General features: G+C 39.7%; 1 non-coding gene across 1 annotated transcript; it reads left to right on the top strand.

Annotated features, from left to right (window-relative positions):
* The first annotated feature begins 15,927 nt into the window (after window positions 1–15,927).
* LOC141645548 (small nucleolar RNA R71) lies at window positions 15,928–16,034 on the top strand. Its single transcript, XR_012545028.1, has one exon. It is a non-coding gene; the product is annotated as a small nucleolar RNA R71 (small nucleolar RNA).
* The last annotated feature ends 2,288 nt before the right edge of the window (window positions 16,035–18,322 follow it).

Raw genomic sequence — 18,322 nt, 5'->3', positions numbered from 1 at the left:
CCATCTTAGTTAGAATTTGTAGCCATTTTACAAAATATATTATAATATGTAACCATATTAGCCAGAATGTAACAATATTAGTCAGAGTATGTAACCATTTTACGATGTACTCAACTTGTGTTTGATGTTTGGGACTTTATCTTAGACATGTACATTTGGGTGGCATAGTCCTTCGTTGATTTTGAGTTCTAGATAGTCACTATATTTAAGCACCAATGTTCGCACAATTTGCCAATATGTTACCTATTTCGGAATAGTAACATATTTGATAAGGATGTAAACATTATAGGCATATACATTGACAATGGTTACCAACTTTAAAATGGTAACAAATGGTACACTTTGGATTATTACTTAACATATACAATGTCATAGGTAATTTCTTTATTTTAATGGTAACATATTGAAAAAAGATATGAACATAATTTGTAAAATACACTGCCACAAGTAGTACACAAAGAATGACAATTTGTTTAGATATTTATCCATTATTTTACCAATTTCAATATGGTAACAGTTTATGCAAAAATAATGACATTACTTAACATATACAATATCATAGGTAATTTACTAATTTAAATGATAACATATTGAAACTAAGTCCCCTAAAACACGAAAAACAAGTCATAGTTTTACATATAACTTAATTAACGACCGTTTTAACACAACCATCGGGCATGTCAAAAATAAGCGTCCCAGAACGTTAAATTGTTTCTTAGGACCACTTCCACCTTTGGCAGCATCACCCACGATCTTTTGACCTCTTCTGATTATCATGCGTGTGTAGCGTTCTCTGTACTTGGGATCCTTAGTGAAAGGTTTAGGTTCAGCTGAGGACTCAGTTGGACAGGAAATATCGAAATATATATTCTATCACCACGCTAAGAGAACAATGTTACCATAATATAACTGGAAGAAATGGTCACAAATAGTTGATAATTGGTAACATTTTATAGTAATCCACAATTTTACTAAAGAATTCACCATGTTGACAATTTAACTTTATATGTTATCATCTTGAGTAATATGTTCATTAATAATAATCAATAAACTAAGTTATATCCGCAAGTAGTAACAAATGTACCCTTTGTAGCAGACTATGGAATCATCTCAGTTTAGCAACAATTTCAAAGAAATTAGTCACAATATATACTTCACAAATACACTTCACAAGTATAAATTATCACCACATCGATATAATATGTTACCTTATATACATAAATAGAAAAATGGTCACAAACAGTTGATAATTGGTTACATTTTATAATACTCAAGAATTTCCCAAAACCGATCACCCTGTTGATAGTTTAATTCTATATGTTACTATTTTTAGTTATATTTTCATTAATAATAAGCAATGAAACTAAGCTATATCCCCAAATAGTGACAAAGTGTCCAACTCTATAAATATAATGAACCATATATTTTAAACTAAACTGAAATGTTATAGAATATGTTACCATTTAGTCAAACAGTGTTATCATTTCTGATACATATAAACTGCATTACGCATCTTAAAAAATGACCTTAAATTTTAATTATATGTCTGTAATACTACAGTTTTCTATGTCTATGGATACTCTATCGAGTGGGGCTTACTCTGTCGAGTAAGTATGTTTTTGCGCAAAACAGTAGTCTGCCTAATGGGTACTCGATCGAGTATGTGTGACACTCGATCGAGTAAGGGTCACTCGATCGAGTAGGTTGGCCTTACGAGTTATTTTAGCCGGGTTTTGTTAATAACACGTGGTTAGTATAATAGGCTTCCGTCATTCTTTTTAATCACTTTTTCACCTCTAAGACCTTTCAAAAGAAAAGAAGTTAAGTAGTTCTCTTCCGTCACGTTATTAGCAAATCCCAAGGGCTAGGATCGTTGGATTGTCTTGTTCTTTACGCCGTTGAGTTCGTTGTGTCGAGGGTAAGCTTCTTGTATAATTTTTATAATGTTTTGTTGAGTTTGGTTAAAACCCTAATTGGGTAGAATTGGGGGTTTTGGGAAGATTATATTGATTAGGTGATGATTGTATGCATATGTGTTATAGGAGGAGGATTCGTAGAGGAATATTACTGATTAGCTGTTGTAACGGTCTTGTGGTTGCTATTCCAGGTATGGTTTCCCTACTCGGTTATTGTTTACATGTATTGTGATGGTTGATCATTGTTGTTGTTTTATATCGGAATTGGTAAATGTTAATTGTTGTGGTATATTGTGGTTGTTGTATAATTGTCTGTGGTTTGCGTGGTGCGTCCTCGGCTGAGTGGAGTCACTTGCGGGAGTGGCTTGTTTGGCCGGAAAACTCAGTTTGAAAACCGTTTTACCAAGTAAAAGAGAGTTTTTTAAGTTTAGTGATGGTGTAGTGGTCGAGATGGTTGGTCAAGTGGTTTAATTCACGATGACGGTACCAGACAATGTGTAAGGCTTGTGTTTTCGATCGGTAGGTCGTAAACACGTGTCGGTTGGTGGCTTAAGAAGTTGAGTCTAGAATTTTAAGGGAGAAATGAGGGGGCGGACACTCGCGTAACTCTCAAATGGTGGCATTTGAGGGGTATTTATAGGAAAATGAGTGGTTGTGTGTGTTTTGAGCGACGTGGCCGCATGGACTGCTCAAAGAGGCGCGAGCCATCTCGCACGTCTTCGAGGTGTCTTGTCGCTATCACACAAGTGTAATCATGATTTGTTCTATCCTAGGATTTGGAAGAACTTGATTTGTACTTGACCATTTAAGATTCCAGGAAACCTTAACATGGAAGCATTTGAAAAGTTTGTTTTTTGTGTTTGACTCATTGTTGGAGGCGGGATTTGAATTTTGAGTCGGTTTTTTGTCCGGTGTCACTTTTGACTCTAATTAGTGTCATTGCAACCCCGTCGTCATGCATTAAACACTCCAGGTACTTTTGAAAAGTTTTAAAATGTTTTGTTTTTGAAATCATTTTAAGTTTTTCGACGTATAGTTGTACACAAACTGTCGATCAAACTCTGCGATTCCTAAGCATGTTGTAGTCCGATAATCATCGGGTGTTTGTTGGACACTCAACAGATACTGGGTATCTACAGAGCCCCTTCTTTGACTGAGTCTTGGACAGGGCGAAAGTCAAAGTAGAGCCCCCAGGTCAATCAAAGATTACAACCTGGAGACCGCAACGACGTCGAGGCGGCTCGAAAGGATTCGGGCCAAGGACCTGCCGTCAGGAAGGGCGACGCCAAGGCGACTCGAGGGTACGAGCCGAGGGCCTGTCGTCGGGTACATTTTAAAGTCTGTCGACTATCCGTGTGGGTCGTTTAAAGTCCGTTAGAATATGTACAAAGGTTCGCCAGCCATAAGAAGGAGTCATACCTGAGGCGTCTTCCGGCTATGTCCTTAAATCGTTTCTTGTTTACGGATAAAGGCTCCCTAGCTGTGTTGCAGATATGAAAGGGCTCGCCAGCCATGGTGCGTATATGAAAGAGGCTCACCAGCCGCGGTGCATGTATGAAAGGGGCTCGCCAGCTGCGGTGCGTATATGAAAGTGGCTCGCCAGCCGCGGTGCGTATATGAAAGGGGCTCGCCAGCCGCGGTACTCATATGAAAGGGGCTCGCCGGCCGCGGTGCGTATATGAAATGGGCTCGCCAACCACGGTGCGTATATGAAAGGGGCTTGCCAGCCGCGGTGTATTGTATGGCTCGCCAGCCATATTGGATGTGCGTTGTAAGGCTCGCTAGCCAAATTGACTGTGCGTTGTGAGGCTCGCCAGCCATATTGAATGTTCGTTTTAGGGCTCGCCAACCATATTGAATGTGGATTGTAAGGCTCGCCAGCCATATTGAATGTTGATTGATCGACCGTGGGAAATAGCCGTGTTGGATAGGCTAATTTCGAGAAGTTATTTGAATTAGCAGGCTTCGTGAGCAAGCCTTTGATATCCTGTTGGGGAATCTCGGTGTTTGTATTGAGTGTTTGTGGTGCCGGAAATGGACGGGTTTGTGAGTCTGGCCCCCGTGATCGGCGGTGATATTTGAATCTGAAGAGAGATAGCGATTTTTATTACCGCTGGTTCCGTAGGAAAAGGACAGATGCGTGCTCTGTCGTCTGATGTGTGTTTGGGGAGTATGACTTAAATTTCGTATTCACACGATTCGAGATTGACGAATGTTTGTTGAAAAATTTGTGTGGATAGCGGGTTTGAATCCTGCTATTGGTTTTGTTTTGTACAGATAGGGGCTTTTAATGCCGCCGTGGAAATTTTGAAACAACGAATTTTGAGTTTCACTATTTCGTGTTGGAACCGACGGTTTTTATTGCCGTTGTTGAAATTTGAAGAAATAGTGAATTTTGAATTTCACTATTATAGTTTTTTTTTAAATGACGGGTTTTATTGTCGTCGTTGGAAATTATAGAAATAGTGAATTTTGAATTTAACTATTATTGTTTTTTGAAATGACGGTTTTTATTGCCGTCGTTGAAATTTGAAGAAATAGTGAATTTTGAATTTCACTATTATTATTTTTTAAATTGACGGTTTTTATTGCCGTCATTGGCAATTGAAGAAATAGTGAATTTTGAATTTCACTATTATTATTTTTTTTGAAATGACGGTTTTTATTGCCGTCGTTGAAATTGGAGAAACAGTGAATTTTGAATTTCACTATTATTTTTTTGAAATGACGGTTTTTATTGCCGTCGTTGAAAATCGAAGTTTGTGTCGGAAATTAGGCCAAAGCCCAAGATTTCCCTGAACAAAGCAGGGGAACACCCCATTGAGGCGCGAGTCCTTTGGCGATAGAAGGGAGCTTCCCTATTTTTGTAGAAAAGACGCGAGAATAGGCTGCTCGCCAATCTCACTTCATCTTACTCAAACACTCGACAAAACACAAAGAAATCGCCATTTTTAGGCTTGTTTCCTTGCTTGAGTTCGTGCCATTGCCAACATGTCATCTCAAGGTATGTAAATCCTCTTGAATCCATTTGAATTTGTTGGTCTTTTTGTTGACTGAATTAGGGCGACACCCTAAACCCTCAAAAATCGAATTGGGCATCTTTGATTAAGCCATTTTCGAGTGAAATTGATGGTTGCATTAGGTTAGAAACCTGTTTAGGAGTATAGAGGTGCTTTTAGTTTGCATTTTGGTCCTCGTTCCCGCTCCCTATGTTCGAAAAACGTGAATGAGATGGTAAAACCGTCTTATTTCACAATGTCAAGTTTGTTTGCTTGAGTTGTGTGCCCCACTAGGTTGTATTGTAGTCGGGGAAGACCGTGTTTGCCATTTTGAACCTTTATTGGGGTATTGTTGGCGAAATTGGAGTTTTCGCCTTTGAATCAGTCTTATGTCTGTCAAAAGGTGCGTCAAATTGAGCTCAAATTGAGTCAGCTTGTTTCGAAATGGACCTTATTGGTAGTTTAGGCCGCTTTGAGTCATGGTAAAATCACGTTGTTTTGTTGTGGTCGTATTTTGAAATTTTGACCTGTTTGCGCTCGAATTGGGGCAAAACCGCCTTTTTCGAGCCGTGGAAAATACCCCATAGTGTCAGGAATATTTTGATTTTTGGCGGACCTTGTGAGGGTCTCGAGGAGCCTTTTTTTTTGTTGTTGTTTTGACTCGTCGTTTTCTTGAAAAGGAGGGCGAGCCGTTTTTTTGTGCGGTTTTTGTGGATTGTTTTGTTGTTTTTTTTTTGTTGGGTTTGGGCGTTTTTGCCCTTGTTTTGTTTTGCAGGTTTTTTTTTGGATTTATCCATTTTGTGCCGTCGTAATGCCGAAATGTCGGCTGACGTTTTCGGTTTTCCTTTGATTGCAGGGGAGTGTTCGGGACCCACCGGGACCATTGCTGAGACTTCGGAGGACGGGGATGACCTTGGAGAAGGAGAGACGACTGTTTTTTGTTACAGGCTTGGTTGTGTTTCTCCCAGTGGCCTTTGCCCGGCTTTTGATCGAGTATCGATCATTGACTGTTGTCTGCAGAGGTTCGGACGTCTGATGATTGGGGATCAAGACGGGTGCATTATTCTACGTTACCGTTTTCAATCGTTGTTGAGTTCCGATGATTGGGGTTCAACATCGGGGTAGCGCCCGGTGTCATGGCACTTTTTCATCGCTGAATTCTGACGATTGGGGGTCAACGTCAGAATGATGCGCTGAGTCACAATTCTTGATTGTCATGTTGTCCGAAGTCTGCCAGGCATTATTTTACTTTTTGTCGTGGAGTAGGAACGAGGTATTACCGTCGTGATAACCGCCTCTGCTTCCACTGTTGCCCCTTTGTTCTCCGTGTTGCTCCTTTTCTTTTCCGATAGGAAGATTAGGGAGTGCTTAGTTCGGTAGGTGGTAGATATCCCCCAGTTCGCTGTTTTAGGCCAGTGTCTGAATGATAAATGTCTGTACCGGATCCTGTTTGTATGGTCAGTCGTTTGTATCAAACACGTGTCGATGTATTTTGCGTGAGGCGGTTTGATTATATGTGTTTTTGGATTGTGGTTTATTTGTGATTTTTGGCTTTTTTGTGTTGTGTTTCGGAGAAGCGTTGTCGGCTGTTAATTCCCCTTTGCTTCGCACTAGTTCCTGTATCGTTAGTGTAGAAAACAGGCAACAGGTAGCACATTCGCATAAACGTAAACAGGTAAAAAAGCGTTTGATTGATAACAAAATTAACCATGATGACTCGAAGTTAAAATTGAAATATGAAATGTTATTTTGAAAATTCAGCGACAAGTCGTCACGTTTGGATTTTTCAAAAGGAATTGATTTGAAATTTGAGAAATTAACTCGTGTCTTGAATTAAATTGCATTGAAATTTGTCGGAATTGATTCGTAACTCGAAAAATTAAAACTCAAACCGCCAGGGGTGAATTTTAGGATAGATTTTTGCGAGCGTATTTGATTTGATTTTTGTGAGATCAAGACTCGGGTTTGTGAGAGCTTGAAATTTTGAAGAAAATTGACGTCGTGTTATCAATTTTCGATTTTTGTGGAAAATGCGAAAAAGCGAAAAAATTTCGGAATTTTGACTGTCATGGAAACGATCCATCGCGGATCGGGGCGACTATCCCTTCCCCCTAAAAAAGAAAGAGAAAAACTCGTATGTTTAAAGCCGCGTCATGGAAACCGTGTCGGACTTCGTAAAATGCGAAAATAAGGAAATGTGAATGTGAGAAAACACAAAACATCCTGGATAGGCCCAAAGAGGCGCGAGTCTTGTGGCGGGAGGTTTTAGGTGTCAGGAAGAAACACAACTTGAAAGGGACAATTCAAGGTGGGAATCCTGAGGAACAGCCCAAAGAGGCGCGAGTCCACCGGCGATAGAAGGGAGCTTCCCCCTTTTTTCGGAAAAACGCGCTGATTGTTTTGTATAAATAGGGATCGTCATCCGAAACACGAAAAACATCTCTAAAAACCTCTCTTCTACTGATCGGTCCGTTTCGTGTTCACAATTTAAGGTGTGGTCGTTGGGTCACGTCCGAATCAAAACACAATTTATAGCTTCACAAACAACTCTACAATTAGTAAAGAGGCAAGTAAAGGTCGGATCCCAAGGGACGGGTATTGAAATGAGATTTCTATTGCAACTAGTGGTGTCTTAGGGGTGTCACAAATTGGGTTTGATGTAGAAGGTCACTAAACGAAAATATCAATGAAAATAAACAAGCAAGATGAATTAAAGGGTTGTAAACAATTGATTAAAAAGCACTAGGGTGTCATGGGATCATAGGGGAATCATGGGAATTGATCATACAAACATGTTCTCAAATTATAAGCAAGAAATTATTGTTGTGATGGATTGAGTTGGGTTATATCTTACAATCCTAGGAAAGTTTGGGTCCCGGAGCCGAATCGATTAGATTGTACAACACCTACAAGTCGACTTAATCTTCCCTACTCAACAACATGCATGGTCTAATGAGACTCGAGTTGGTTTATGTCTTACAAGTCTCATTGAAAAGATAGGTGATGGTAGTAAATGCAAGGATTTATAGGCTTAGCATTTCATCAAACATAACATGTGCATGAGTTGAGATCAAAACAAGCAAGCAAATAAAACATGAAAGCATATTAATTTAAGCATGAATCATTCCCCATGTTGGTCTCCCCTAATCACCCATTAACCCTAGCTAAGAGAGTACTCACTCATTATCATGTTGATCATGCTAGCAAGGTTGTCAATCATACCAAAAAAATGAAACATGATGAATAAATGAAAGTAATTAACAATAATTAAAAAGGGATTAAGAGAATTATACCTACTAATGATTCCAATAATGAAGCAAAGATAAAAGAAGTACTTGATGCTTGATTGAGAGGTTGTCAATCTCCCAATAATAACCCAAATAATCTTCAATTACCCAAAATAAAGGATGAACAAAAGAGAGTTTAAGGAAATAAAACTTGTATTAGAACTTGATTAATTGTTGATTACAAAATTAAAGAGAGATTTGATTGATATTAACTACTCTAAGAATTGATAAGAAGAACATGCTCTTCTAATTAGACTAATGGGGTATTTATAGTGGAAATTAGGGGGATGCATTAGGGTTAACTAAGGGCTAAATTAGTAATTACACTTTTTAGATTGAGCAGGGAGGAGCCGATATTTTTCGAAGGAAGGGCTTCTTTCTTTGTAGCTTGGAGAAGACGAAATTGCGCTGTGCTGGAATCCGGGCGGATTAGAGTCGGGACGGGCGGATTCTGGCGGGTGGAACACGAGCGGATGCAAGAGAATCCGGGCGGATTGTGGTGGCTAAACCCGAGCGTCTTGGTGGAAAACCGCACGGATTGTGCAGGTGGAGGACGGCCGGATTGTAGACAATCCGCACGGATTGTGCCTCAGCAAGACTTCTTCTTCTTTTCTCCCCTTTTCTTCATAAATTCCTTGGGGATTTCCTTAGGGACTCAAGGATCCTTTCTCAACATTGCTCATCTACTATTATATATTCAAAGGCCTTCTAATCTTGTCTCTCCTTGATGCTTGGTCATTGGACTCGATCAATTTAGTCTCGTTTTGCCATGAAAATGCAAGATTCTTACTCCTTTCCTACCAAGGGATCAAAATCTCAAAGAATATGCAAAACAAAGAAATAAAGATAAGAAATGACCCAAATATGCACTAAAAAGCATGGGAACGAGGCTAATTCGGGGGCTAAATATGCGCTAATTATGGTCACATAAAATATCCTCAAACCGAACCTTTGCTCGTCCTGAGTAAAGAGTTGACAAAGACTAGGACCATTATTTAAGCTAACCTAATAACATAGCCGATATGAGACAATTAGCGGGTCTCACTCCGCCCCTTCAACTCACAACAAGACAACCATGAGGTAGGATGCCTTCTTGCAAGGCAAGGTGGGTCTTGCCAAAATGGCGACACATCCAAACATTAAGCACACAAAATCACATAATGGATGCATCTACAAAAAGGAATAGACACTTCCTCATCAAGTGGCGGAGGCACTAAAGAGGAACAAATTTAAGAGCATGTAATCCTTCACAAATACTAGTTCAACAAATTACTAAGGCTAAGAGGATGGCACTAAATCACCTCCAAATGGTGTTAAACTAGACTACTTTCGTCCTCAATTTCCAAATGCTTTCGTCAAGAGCGATCGGATGGTGGTGGAATGATGATCCCTATGATGCTAGTAGCATATAACATGACAAGTCTCGAATTCTTTACAAAAGTAAAGGTCATGGATCGTCCCAAGCTCGACAAAGTGGCTTGACAAAAGGCTTTTTGGGAATGAAATGCTCAAATCTTTATACAACGGGTGGATATGACTAGTATTCAAAAATTGACCTCATTTCAACTTTCACATTTCAAGAATTTTAGATGGGGTTTGTCCCTTCCGGGCTAGTGTCCTTTTCTTTCGCCAATCGCTTATTAGGTAACCGGTTAACCTCTAGACAATAGCTTTTCGGGGTGATAGTCACTCTGTCTCTGGGCGGCCGATTTCACAACCGTGTGGGGGCCCAATTCAATGGATCCCGCTCCAAAGCACATCGAAGTGGTACGCCTCCATCAAAACAATTTAAATTTCTCAACATTCAACAATTCATAACATTTGAGGTTTCCTTGGCCTTAAATTACTTCCACATGACAAAATTCTTTGAAATGAGCACTTCAAACTTATTGATAGAAAGTATTTTTGGGTTGCCTTACCACAAAGTCAATCAAGGTCACCTAGACAAGTTAACCAAGTCCACATCGCATCACGGGGTTGGATAGGTGACTCACATGCAAAACCTTGACTAGGCCTTGGGTCATGGGTCAAAAGATACTAGTATGACACTATCTAGGGTGTTTTACAACCATTCTAGTAGGCAAAGTCTTAAGTTGAACAAGTATTTGTAATGGCTTAGTTGCTCTTGTCAAAGTTCCTAATTAGGCATTTTTCAAAACATTTCTAACATGCAACTACATGCCATGATGCAATTAATATAAACATCCTAATGCAAGTGATTCCATCAACTAATATGACATATAAACTAAATGCAAGTCCTAAGTTCACATTGTTATACCGCATCAAACAAAATAAAGCCACATAGTCATTAACATAAAGAGGAAAAAGGAAATTGGAAAGATCATACCATGCGGTTTTCATTATCCTCATGTCTCGGATGTGGCGTAGTCAATCTATATGAATAAGGATAGAACAAACACAATATACAATAATATATACAATACTACACTACAAAAGGAAATAAACATGTTTTTGGCTTTTTAATTTTTTTCAAATTTTTATGATTTTCGAAATTTTTCAATTTTTTTGGATTTTTGAAAAAGAGTTAAATGTTAGAATTCCCATCCCCACACTAATATGGGCATTGTCCTCAATGGCCAAAATGATGGAAATTATGCAAAGATGATGCATGATTTCTACACTAAATGCAATCTACACTAAGCTACACTACATGATACATGGTTTTTGTTATGACGGAGAGGATAATTTAGATTACCTCCTGTTGTGTATGCATTAACTTCCCCAAACCGAGTTAAACACTATTGCTAATGTCCAAGGATGGGTGTAGTTCATGCACACACTATGCAATGCATGAAACTAATTTTTCATTTTGGATTTTAAAAGTGGGAACGATAAAATGAGAACACCTCAATGGTACCGAGGTGTGAGTCCTCTATGGTGCTAGGACTATTCCAACAATGATCAAGAAAATAATTAAAACAAAGAGAGAAATAGACAAACCATGAGAGGGTAGGAGCGTCCAAGGCTTGCTAATCTTCCATCATATCATCACCATCATCACTTTCCTCATTAGAAGTGGTCACATTGCCACTTCCCTCTTCATTTTCTTCTTCACTTTCTTCTTCACCTTGCTCATCATCTTGCTCACCATCCTTTTCTCCTTCTTCACTTGCTTCCTCATCAATGTTATCATCAACTTCTTCATTACCAACAACCTCATTGTCACCCGAAACGACCCTAGATGCACCCGGAAATAGGACTTCTCTATCCGCCCAACTAGGCAAAGGACATGATGGATCAAGTAGTCCTTGCCTAGCTAAGTGTAGGAGGGGTGGATATTGAGCCAAGTAAGCATTTTTCCGATCCTCAAATAATCATTTCTTGCTTCAACTCCTTTCGGCTTGAACTCTTGGTACTCAAAAGGGTAAGGTGGTGTGACAATGTAAGAGGAGGGCATTTTAAGTTCACCCTTTTGTTGTCGGATAATATACTCGGCCTCTTTTGAAAGGGGAAGTAGATAATTGGTCCGGTGGACGCTTAGACGACAAATCTTTGAAGGCAAAGTAAACGATCTAGCCTCACTAGTGAGCCATCCATACTCGGTGTCAAGAGGATTATGGGCAACCCACTTGTACTTGTGTATCATAGTATGCATATCAACAAGATGACCACCCTCCTTTGCTTTATACTTGTTATCCTTGTTGAAGTTAGGATCAAAATATTTAGCTAGGATAGTGACTAGGCCGCCATTGACAATAACGGTAGTGCCCTTCTTCCCACAATCAATGTTGAGCCATCTATCTACCAAAAGCCTCAAAGAGTTGAAAGGCTTGGTGTGTACTCTTCCAATGTTCAAAGCCGATTCAAGAAGAATAAAATCAAGTTTGGTGAAATGGTTGGTATCTTTACTTGCAATAATGGTGTTTCTTATGACCTTGTGTCATACCCTTATGCCCGGATGGTGGACTAAAAGCGCACGACTCGCATGAAAATCCTCAAATTTCCTCCCGGAAATTGCCTCCCAAAGAGGGTCGTGGTCATACTTTCCATAATTCTTAAAATAACTCGGTTCATCACTAAGACCCAAAATTTCACCCAATTCCCTTAAGGAAATGCGTCTACTAACATTAGCAAGACGAAACTCGAGATTCTCCCTAGTCTCAACTTTGGTGACTTTCAAAGAACTCAAAAACTCCAAGGTAAGGGAGGGGTATGTCAATTCCTTTGATTCAAACAATTTCTCTAACCCCATGGCTTTGAAAAAGGCTCTAGTTTGCTCAAGAACACCCAATTTTTCTAAGGTATATTCACAAATAAACTTGGTGGATTGAAATGATTTCCTAGTAAACTTGGCAAAAGTATCTCTATGGGTTTCGGAAATGAAAGTTACCTCCGGATAATGCAAAAGTTGATCAATTTCCGGAGTAGAAGATGTTGTTGCTCCCATAAAAGGTTGTTGTTGTTGTTGTTGCACTTCCAAGTTTGGGGTTGCTACCACCATAGCCAATGCTTTCTTTGCTTGAAGAGCCTTTTGCCTTTGTGAAAGTGTCTTAGCCTTTGGTGCCTTTGTTGCCTTTGTTGCTCCCTTAGTCCTTGCCATTGATGAATTAACCAAGAAAAGAATGAAAAATCTTCAATTTGTAGTGTACCCAAATCGATTTAAAGGTGAAAGGCTTTGCCTTTATGAATTCAAAAATCGACTCAAAGGTTGAAGATTTCTTGCTTGGTTTTGATTTTTATTGAAAAAGGAGTGATTGATTTGTTGGTAGAAGGATGGTTTGATTTGACTTTGGTGAATGTAGTTGAGGGATTTTGTTTTTGTGATGGAGAGGATGAGGGTTTTGATGTTTTGGAGAAGTGTTATGAATGAATGAATGAATGAATGAAGGTGGGAGGGGTTTTATAAAGACCGGAAAAATTCGAACTGCAGGGGCAATCCGGGAGGTTTCTGCTCAAGACGGGCGGATTCTGCACTTTCTGGGTTGGGAAAAACTCGCCTAAAGACGGGCGTCTTTAAGAGAAGACGCTCGGATTCGCTGACACGGGACGGGCGGATTCTTCAGAAGACGGACGGATTTCAGTCCAGGAAATTTTCTTATTTTCCTCAGCTTAGAAGACGGGCGTCTTGTTTCCAAGACGGACGGATTTTCAGAGACGGGCGGATTGTTGTTCAAGACGCCCGGATTCTCTTACAGTCAAAAATCTTTCAAAATTTCAGCTTATAGGGATGTGCGTCTTCTACCCAGTACGCTCGGATTGTCTATAGACGGGCGGATTCTCCTGAATCCGCTCGGATTCTACCCCTTTGTACCCGGATTCAGTTCCATCCGTGTACAATGCATATCCCTTATCATTCTTCCATTCTTCTTTATATCTTGTGTTCTTCATTGTGGGGGCACTACTAAGGCATGGATAGCCTAGGCAATTGCCATCCCCACACTAAGCTAGAGCATTACACATCAATTGAAATTATTAGTCCCTCCCTCACTTCTCTCAAACATGACAATTATCTTGATCAAAGTAAATAAAAATCCAAAGATGACAAAAATGCAATACAAGAATTGAAATGCGAGTTAGGGAGTTAGAAATATTTACAAATGGTGGTTTAGGGAGGACTCCACCAAACTCTCATTCTTGATGAGATGTCAAGGGGGCATGCTCAAGGTGTTGTTGATATTGCTCAACACCTTGAAAAAGTAATCAAAAGCTTGTTCATTATTGTTATAGAGCTCTTCAATAGACTTTGGCCCTTGTTGTCGGTCTTGATCGATGGCATTACCAATGTAGGGATTAAAAATCCCTTCAAATTCGTCGTCCCAAAGACCACAAACTTCATTAAGTTGATCATTGAAAATCTCTTGATTTGATGGAGACAACTCTCCCAAATTCCTCTCTTGGCCAATGAGGCCATCCTCTTCTTCTTTGATTGATTTTGTTAAGCTTTGCAAGCTCTCCTTGTCACAATTCACTTGCTCTTTGAATGGAGCATCTTCAATTTTCTTCTTCCATTGGAGTTCCGATTTCTTCCTCTCATCCTTTCGGCTATAACGATCAATCATGAAACACGGTTCATGCAAACGAGGAGCTCTCATAGTCTTCTCAAGATTAAAGGTTATACTTTCATCTCCCACTTCTAGAGTGAGCTCACCATGTTTCACATCAATCACCGCACCCGCGGTGTGTAGGAAAGGTCTTCCTAGAATGATTGGAATGTTGGAATCTTCCTCCATATCAACAATGACAAAGTCCACCGGGATGAAAAACTTCCCAATTCACACGGGGACATCTTCCCATATCCCTAATGGTGTCTTCGTCGATCTATCGGCCATTTGGAGTGTGATATTGGTGCATTTATGCTCTCCCATCCCCAACCTTTTACTCACCGAGTACGGCATGACACTCACACTAGCCCCTAGATCACATAAGGCTTTGTTGATCGTTGTGTCGCCAATGGTACACGGTATTGAGAAGCTTCCCGGATCCTTTAGTTTTGGAGGTGAACTCCCTTGAAGTATTGCACTAATCACCTTAGTGAAGGCGATAGTCTCAAGTTTCCGGATTGACTTCTTCTTTGTGAGGATATCTTTCATGTATTTCGCATAGGCCGGCACGTGATTGATTAATTCCGTGAAAGAAATTGAGACTTCCAAATTCTTCACAATTTCCATGAACTTTCCAAGTTGGTCATCAAATTTGGGCTTGGCTTGACGACTTGGAAAAGGGAGTCTAATCACAATGGGCTCCTTCTACTTGACCTTGTCTTCATTTTTCTTTGAACTTTCTTCTTTTGATGATTCTCCATCTTTGGAGTTTTGCACAATTTCTTCCTTATCACTAGCTTCCACAACTTTATCCTCAACTTGCTTCTTCGGTGCTTCATATCTTGTACCACTTCTCAAGTGAATGGCACTAACCGTTTCATGTCTAGGGGGATTACTTTGAGGTGGTAATTGCCCCTTTTGTCTTTGTGAGCTTGAAGATGCTAGTTGAGTCAATTGGGTTTCCAACATCTTGGTGTGAGCTAGGATGTTGTTGATGGTGGTTTCCTTTGCTTGGCTATCTTTTTGCATTTGAGTGAAAAATTCTTGTTGATTCTTTTGCATTTGGAGGACCGCTTTTTGGACATCAAAACCTTGGTCATTTTGGTGATTGTATGGATTTTGATTTTGGTAACCTTGGTTTTGATTGTAAAAGGGTCTTTGATTTTGGTTTCTCATGGGTGGTGGAGTGTATGTTGTTTGAGGGTTTTGAACATTTTGGCTTTTGTATGAGAGATTTGGATGGAATTTGGTGTTTTCTTTGTAATAGTTGGAATAAGGGGTACCACTCTTGTATGCTTGGAAAGCATTCACTTGTTCATTTGTTCCCCTACATTCACTTTGGTCATGTCCCAAAGTTCCAAAATTCTCACATATCCCACTTGGGATTGATGAGGATGACGTCATGGCATTAACATGATGCTTTGGTGATTTTGAGACTTCTTCAAGCCTAGCCATAGCTTTTTCAAACTTCAAATTGATTGTATCATTATGAGCACTAAGTTGAGCACCCAATTGAGTAACGGAGTCCACTTCATGCTTTCCTCCTCTAGTAGCCTTGCGAGGTCTACTATATTGTGAGTTATGGACCGCCATTTCCTCAATCTTGTTCCATGTTTGATTGTCATCAACTTCGGTGAACATTCCATTTGATCCCATGTTGAGAATGTTCCTTGAATCTTCATATACACCGTTCCAAAATTGTTGTACCAAGAACCATTCGCTAAGTCCATGGTGAGGACATGAGAGACAAATTCCCTTGAACCGCTCCCAAGCTTCATACAAAGATTCTTCATCCCTTTGCTTAAAACCCGTAATTTGAGCTCTTAGCATGTTAGTCTTTTCCGGTGGGTAGAATTTTTTATAGAAAGCTAAAGCCAAATTCTTCCAAGAATCTATTCCGAGAGTGGCCTTGTCAAGGCCCTTCAACCATTGTTTCGCGGTGCCGATTAGAGAAAAAGGAAATAAGACCCATCGAATTTCGTCTTGAGTCACACCGGTTTGAGAGATCCCATCACAATAGTCGCAAAAGGTTTCCATATGAGAATGAGGGTCTTCACTAGGCATCCCCCCAAATTGGCTCCTTTCGACTAATTGGATAAAGGCGGATTTGGCAATAAAATTTCCGGTTTGATGTTGTGGTGTAGGAGTACCATTGGGTAGGTTCTCCTCGGTGGGTACGGAATGTGACGAGAATTTAGGCATTGTAGGTTGATTTTGTGGGGTATTGTGTAATGGGTTATCCTCTCCTTCTATTGCGAAAGGGTTGATGAACTCAATAGTTGGTTGAACAATCTCACTAATACCTCTCAAATTCCTCCTAGAAAATCTCCTATTGTTCGTCAAGGTTCTTTCAATTTCACGGTCAAAAGGTAAAAAATCACCTTGTGACCTTCTAGACATGCAAAATCTCAAACAACTCGAAAACAATTAGAACAAACCTTGAGGAGTTTTACTTCCCCAAGGCGAAGAAAGACACAACTAATAACAATAAAAGGAAATCTAAATCAAGTAAACACCGTCCCCGGCAACGGCGCCATTTTTGATCGGTCCGTTTCGTGTTCACAATTTAACGTGTGGTCGTTGGGTCACGTCCGAATCAAAACACAATTTATAGCTTCACAAACAACTCTACAATTAGTAAAGAGGCAAGTAAAGGTCGAATCTCAAGGGACGGGTATTGAAATGAGATTTCTATTGCAACTAGTGGTGTCTTAGGGGTGTCACAAATTGGGTTTGATGTAGAAGGTCACTAAACTAAAATATCAATGAAAATAAACAAGCAAGATGAATTAAAGGGTTGTAAAAAATTGATTAAAAAGCACTAGGGTGTCATGGGATCATAGGGGAATCATGGGAATTGATCATACAAACATGTTCTCAAATTATAAGCAAGCAATTATTGTTGTGATGGATTGAGTTGGGTTATATCTTACAATCCTAGGAAAGTTTGGGTCCCGGAGCCGAATCGATTAGATTGTACAACACCTACAAGTCGACTTAATCTTCCCTACTCAACAACATGAATGGTCTAATGAGACTCGAGTTGGTTTATGTCTTACAAGTCTCATTGAAAAGATAGGTGATGGTAGTAAATGCAAGGATTCATAGGCTTAGCATTTCATCAAACATAACATGTGCATGAGTTGAGATCAAAACAAGCAAGCAAATAAAACATGAAAGCATATTAATTTAAGCATGAATCATTCCCCATGTTGGTTTCCCCTAATCACCCATTAACCCTAGCTAAGAGACTACTCACTCATTATCATGTTGATCATGCTAGCAAGGTTGTCAATCATACCAACAAAATGAAACATGATGAATAAATGAAAGTAATTAACAATAATTAAAAAGGGATTAAGAGAATTATACCTACTAATGATTCCAATAATAAAGCAAAGATAAAAGAAGTACTTGCTGCTTGATTGAGAGGTTGTCAATCTCCCAATAATAACCCAAATAATCTTCAATTACCCAAAATAAAGGATGAACAAAAGAGAATTTAAGGAAATAAAACATGTATTAGAACTTGATTAATTGTTGATTACAAAATTAAAGAGAGATTTGATTGATATTAACTACTCTAAGAATTGATAAGAAGAACATGCTCTTCTAATTAGACTAATGGGGTATTTATAGTGGAAATTAGGGGGATGCATTAGGGTTAACTAAGGGCTAAACTAGTAATTACACTTTTTAGATAGAGCAGGGAGGAGCCGGTATTTTTCGAAGGAAGGGCTTCTTTCTTTGTAGCTTGGAGAAGACGAAATTGCGCTGTGCTGGAATCCGAGCGGATTAGAGTCGGGACGGGCGGATTCTGGCGGTGGAACACGAGCGGATGCAAGAGAATCCGGGCGGATTGTGGTGGCTAAACCCGAGCGTCTTGGTGGAAAACCGCACGGATTGTGCAGGTGAAGGACGGCCGGATTGTAGACAATCCGCACGGATTGTGCCTCAACAAGACTTCTTCTTCTTTTATCCCCTTTTCTTCATAAATTCCTTGGGGATTTCTTTGGGGACTCAAGGATCCTTTCTCAACATTGCTCATCTACTATCATATATTCAAAGGCCTTCTAATCTTGTCTCTCCTTGATGCTTGGTCATTGGATTCGATCAAT

This window comes from Silene latifolia, chromosome 2 (genome assembly GCF_048544455.1).
Source record: "Silene latifolia isolate original U9 population chromosome 2, ASM4854445v1, whole genome shotgun sequence".
NCBI lineage: Eukaryota > Viridiplantae > Streptophyta > Magnoliopsida > Caryophyllales > Caryophyllaceae > Silene > Silene latifolia.
The sequence above is the reverse complement of the archived record's forward strand: the minus strand, read 5'-3'. Positions and strand labels throughout refer to the sequence as shown.